General features: G+C 42.8%; 1 long non-coding RNA gene across 1 annotated transcript; it reads left to right on the forward strand.

The window, feature by feature from the left end:
• The first annotated feature begins 1,296 nt into the window (after nt 1–1,296).
• Nucleotides 1,297–3,661, forward strand: LOC130136002 (uncharacterized). Its single transcript, XR_008815098.1, has 2 exons — nt 1,297–1,423; nt 3,351–3,661. It is a non-coding gene; the product is annotated as an uncharacterized LOC130136002 (long non-coding RNA).
• Nucleotides 3,662–5,209: the final 1,548 nt, after the last annotated feature.

A 5,209-nucleotide genomic window follows, 5' to 3' on the forward strand; every position in this document is an offset into this window, starting at 1 on the left:
GGATGGTGTACAACTGGGATCTTAGGATGTCCAATATATCTGGAGAGATCAAAGTCATTCAAATTAAAACATGGTAAGAAGGCCAGCTATTTTAACTGTCACAGACAATTTTTGCCGATAAATCATATATTTAGAAGGAATAAAAAAGAGTTCATCAAGAATAAGATTGAAAGAACACCTCCACCATTTAGGTTGACCGGTGATCAAATTTGGGAGCGAATGCATGACTTTCCAACTGTTGTTAAAAACCTTTATGGCACAACTATTGTAACATCCTGAATTTCGACCTATTTCCGGAATCAATGAAATAGATGTTATTTCTCATTTCATTTTAGTAAGTCTCGCCCGGAACTGATCATTCTCGGGATACTAACCTTTAGGGAATGGCTACCTAGGGAAATGTACGTGGACCTAAGAACTCGATCATGAGTCGACCTTCGGTGACGATCGAGGTCGCCATGACTCGAATAACCCTAGGTCGATACGCGTAATCCCTAAACAGCCGCCCGTTAGTGAGAGACCCTAAAATTGAGATTGGGCGATTTTGATCGCGAAATTGGATCCGGACTTGGATGTCGATTTTCGAGGTCGTGCGCGACTATTTTTACGAGGATGACGTCATTTTAGTGTGGCCAATGATATTTGGGGTAAGTACGGTCGAAAAATGGAATTTCGACCCAGAACTCAGAAATTACAGTTTTGCCCTTGTGGGCACCGAGGCTGGATTCGGAGGCCATTTGAGGTTATTTTTCGCGGCCAAGGTCATTTTGGGGTGGCCACGCACATTTAGAGTGGTTTTGGCCAAAAATTGGAATTTCGACAAAAATTGGAAAAATAATATTATTTTATTCCCGGAACTTCGCAGTCGATTTTCGAGGACTTAGAAAGTGAATTTCGCGATTCTGACGCCATATTATGTTGGCCACGCACATATGGAACACGTATGTGCGAAAATTGGAATTTCGCCCTGGGACCGGAAAATTACGACTTTGCCCCTAGGCCTATTTTTGGGTATTCCGAATTTTGGGAATTTTGGAAATTAAATTTGGGGATTAATTGTGGATAAATATCAGTCCCAAAATATTGGACCAAAATGCCCTTGGATATTTTGGCTTAGGAGAATATTGGCCAAGTAAGGAAGGGCAAAATTGGAATTTGGAAAGTTTGGTCAAATTTGATTATTTAAGTCAAGAAACCTTCTCTCTCTCCTCATTCCTCTCACTCTCCCTCCACGGCAGCCCCTCCCCCTCACAGAACCAGTTTCCTTCCCCATCCTCTCCCCCATACCGATTTCCCCTTCCCCTCTCTCGGCCGCGTGGACGCCGATCACCGCCGGGAGACCGTCGCTGCCGCCGTGTGCCGCCGTGAGCCGCCAGCCAGCCGTTCCCCCTTCCCGCTCTAGCCGAGTTAGCCTAGAGTTCGGGTAAGTCGCGATCTAATCCCTATTTAGGACGTCGGGTATTTTCGGACTCGTTCGGGTATGGTTTAGAGGATTTAGAGGGTGATTAAGGTGTCGATAATGGTTTTTGGTGGCTGATCGTGGTTGTTGATGGCTGATCGTGACTGTTAGCTGGTGTTGCGGGTTGGATTAGACGTCGGGAAATGAGTTTAGGCGGTTGGAATTCGGTAGGAATCGGTTCGGGTTTGAATCCGTGAGGTTAGGGGTGAATCGCGGATTCGCGGTTACTGTACCTGGCCGGTTTGCTATTTTTGTAGAGAATTTTGTGGGCCGAATTTGAGGAAAGTTTCTTCATAAAAGTTGTTTCCAACATCTTGAGGTATAACATAATTTAATTTGGGAATTTTTGGAAATCATTTGATGCCATTCGGAAGTCCATCTTTGGACCGAAATAAAACTGCCCGATTTACTGTTCACCCGACCTTCGGGTCTGTTCGAATTTTTACAAATTTTTCCAGGCCTATTTTCAAAATACTTCCTTCACCAAAATTGTTGGGGACATTTGTGGTTATAACATATAAAAATTTCAAGGCTTTCCAAAATGATTTGGATACTGAATGAGTTGTATTTTGATGGCCTGAGGGGCTGTCCGAGCGAACCGGATTTCGTCTGACTTTGAGTGTCAAAAAGAGGTGTTTATGGTTTGAACTGGGTTTCTAGTTCTTCACGGAAAATGTTCATTGAGATGTTTTGTACAACATATTAAAATTTCATAATTTTTGGAGTTGTTTTACTATTTATTTCAAATGGATTTCTGTCACTGCGCAACTGCCCAGTTTGGACCCGATTTTACATATTCTCGGTTTTTCTCTCTCTCGAGAATTATTCGGTGTTATCGTGGCATTTTGATGGGTAGTTTGATGCTTGAATGAGCTCGTATGTGTGATTGTGTGGCTGTGAGTTGTGGTGGCATGATTGCGCATTGAGTTCGCATGCCAAGCTTGGGTGTTTGTGTGGTGTTCGCGTGATGAGGATGGGTAATTGTGAATAGTGTGTGCGATATGTGAATTTGTGTGTGTGACCGTGTGTATGTGTGGCCGTGTGGTACGTGTGGAGAGTGTGGAACGAAGGTACGGGAATGTAGGATTGATGGGAAAAGTGATACCCTGAGGCGTGTTCGTTTACGCGGGGTAAGGTCCGTCCTGAGGCGTGTTCGTTTACGCGGGACGATGCCGTCCCTGACGAGGTGACGATGCCCGGCCCGACGGGGTGACGATGCCTGACGTGGTCAGAAGACCGTTGGCCTGATGCGTTTTACGCGGGCGCGGTAGAAGGAAAGTGTGTGTAGGATTCCGTCCTAAGGCGTGTTCGTTTACGCGGGACGATGCCGTCCCTGACGAGGTGACGATGCCCGGCCCGACGGGGTATCGATGCCTGACGAGGTCAGAAGACTGTTGGCCTGATGCGTTTTACGCGGGCGCGGTAGTGGTGGAAAGGTTGAGAACGAGCGGGATTTGGCTTGACATGTGAGGATTGTGAAAGTGATGCATGGTGTGAGTTAGTGTGCGAGTGTGTTTGTATCGCGTGATGCAGTGCGCGATTATGGGGTAAAATCTGCTAGGCATGGTATGGGACGTGCCCAAGTGGGTTTTGCTTTATAATCGAGGCACGCGCGCGGCTGTGATGTATTGCTGTGGTATGATTGGCGCGTGTATTGATATGTGGAAAGTGTGTGATGGCATTTGTGCAAGAATTGTATGTTGGGATTGTGGGCTAACGTGCATGGTGCGTATGCAGAGAGTCCAGGTATGTGTGAATGTTTGATTGCTGGTTGTGTGGTTGTTTGGTTGCGCATTTGGATGTGTCTGGAATTACGTGATAGCCTAGGTGGGGCTTAGGTTGTGACTTATTGAGATGTGATCTCATGGTTGTTTCAACCAAACCATTTCAGAGCCCCTGCCTGAATGTCGAGATTGAGGTCGACTCGGAGTCGTCAGGTGAGCAGATAGCTGCGGAGGATTCAGGTGGTGATGCCGAGGACAGTGAGTCAGAGTGGACGCCTTCGAGAGGGCGTAGGAGATAGTTCTGGGAGGAGGATGCGCCCCATTTTTGGATAGTGCTGACCTAGAGAGCTGATCTTGATATTTTGGTGGTTTGGAGTTTATAGTTCGGTGTGCTTATAAATTATTTTGTGGTTTGTATTGGCGGATGATGTAAATATTTGGAAGTGTAATATATGCTTGGTGGTTTGACGATTTGTTCCTTCGTGGTGTTCTCCAATTTTAATGTCCGGGATTTTTTATTGCTTCCGCCGCGAGTTAACTCTGATGGATCGTTGGGTCGGCGACGTTGTTCCTGGGACGTCGCACTCTGTTCGACCGGAGACGGGATGCTGCGGGCTCGACGGGGGTTCGGGGCGTGACAACTATTGCGTATGGAAATACACATAAATGGACTAAACACAGTATATTTTGAGATCTATCATATTGAAAGGCTCATCTTATTCATCATAATCTTAACGTCATGCACATATAAAAGAATGTTTTCGACAATGTCATAAATACTATGATGGATGTCACTGGAAAAACAAAAGACAACTTGAATGCAATAAAAGATATAAGAGATATTTGTGATCCGTCAACACTAGATGTGGATGCAAGCAGCAGGGGACCAAACCAAAAGCAATTTATACATTGGACAAGGAGCATAGACAGGTTATTTGTCAATGATTGAAATTTATGCGATTTCTTGACGGATATGCTTCGAACCTCGGGAGATGTGTTGATTTGAATGAATGCAAGTTGACAGGTTTAAAGAGTCATGTTTGTCACATATTTTTTAAAAGACTAATTCCAATAGCTTTCAAGCAACTTCTACCAAACTTTGTATGGGGCGCCATTACAGAGTTAAGTAATTTCTTTCATGATATTTGTTCAATAGTGTTAAAAGCATCACACATGAAGAAACTAGAGAGAGATATTCCAATCATTCTTTGCAACTTAGAAAGAATATTTTCTCTATCTTTTTTTGATTCAATGGAGCATCTCTTAGTTCACTTGCCTTATGATGCCAAAGTTGCAGGTCCCGTCCAATTTCGATGGATGTATCCATTTGAGAGGTAATATATATTTTTTAATAAATTTCAAATTACTTTATTATATATTATATTCTGATAAACTTCTTTCTATTGCAACTAGGTTCTTATATCATTTGAAGAAAAAAGTGAAGAATAAGGCATGTATTGAAGCTTCAATTTGTAATGCATATATTGTGGAAGAAGTGACAACATTTGCATCACACTATTTTGAGCCGCACGTGCAGTGCAAGAGGCGGAGAACAAGAAGAAATGATGAGGGCCCCATTGATTCCAATTGCAAATCATTCTCTATTTTCAATTATCTTGGTCGACCAAGTGGCGCATGTAAGTTTCGTTACTTAACATGCGAAGAATGGCGGGCAGCCCATACATATATTTTACTGAACTATCCAGAAGTAGAGCTGTATTTCGAGTAAGTGTACATTTGCAAATATATGTATTGTGTGTCAAATATTTGCTAATATATAAATGGTATTTGTTAATAGGATTTTTCAAACTTCAATATATGGACTACCACCAAATGAGTTTGACCGTTTATGTGATCAAGAATTTGCAACATGATTCAAAACATAGGTAAGTTATCTATGGACCAAAACCAAGTTATTAATATTTTATACATCATTTATTAAAATATATATTATTGACTTTGAGTGTGTAACTTTAGGTTCACAGTAATCATGATCAAGTTGAAGAGCAAGGATTGCTATATCATC

This window comes from Syzygium oleosum, unplaced genomic scaffold (genome assembly GCF_021117445.2).
Source record: "Syzygium oleosum isolate NSW1041296 unplaced genomic scaffold, Sole_v2.1 Sole_v2.40, whole genome shotgun sequence".
Lineage (NCBI taxonomy): Eukaryota > Viridiplantae > Streptophyta > Magnoliopsida > Myrtales > Myrtaceae > Syzygium > Syzygium oleosum.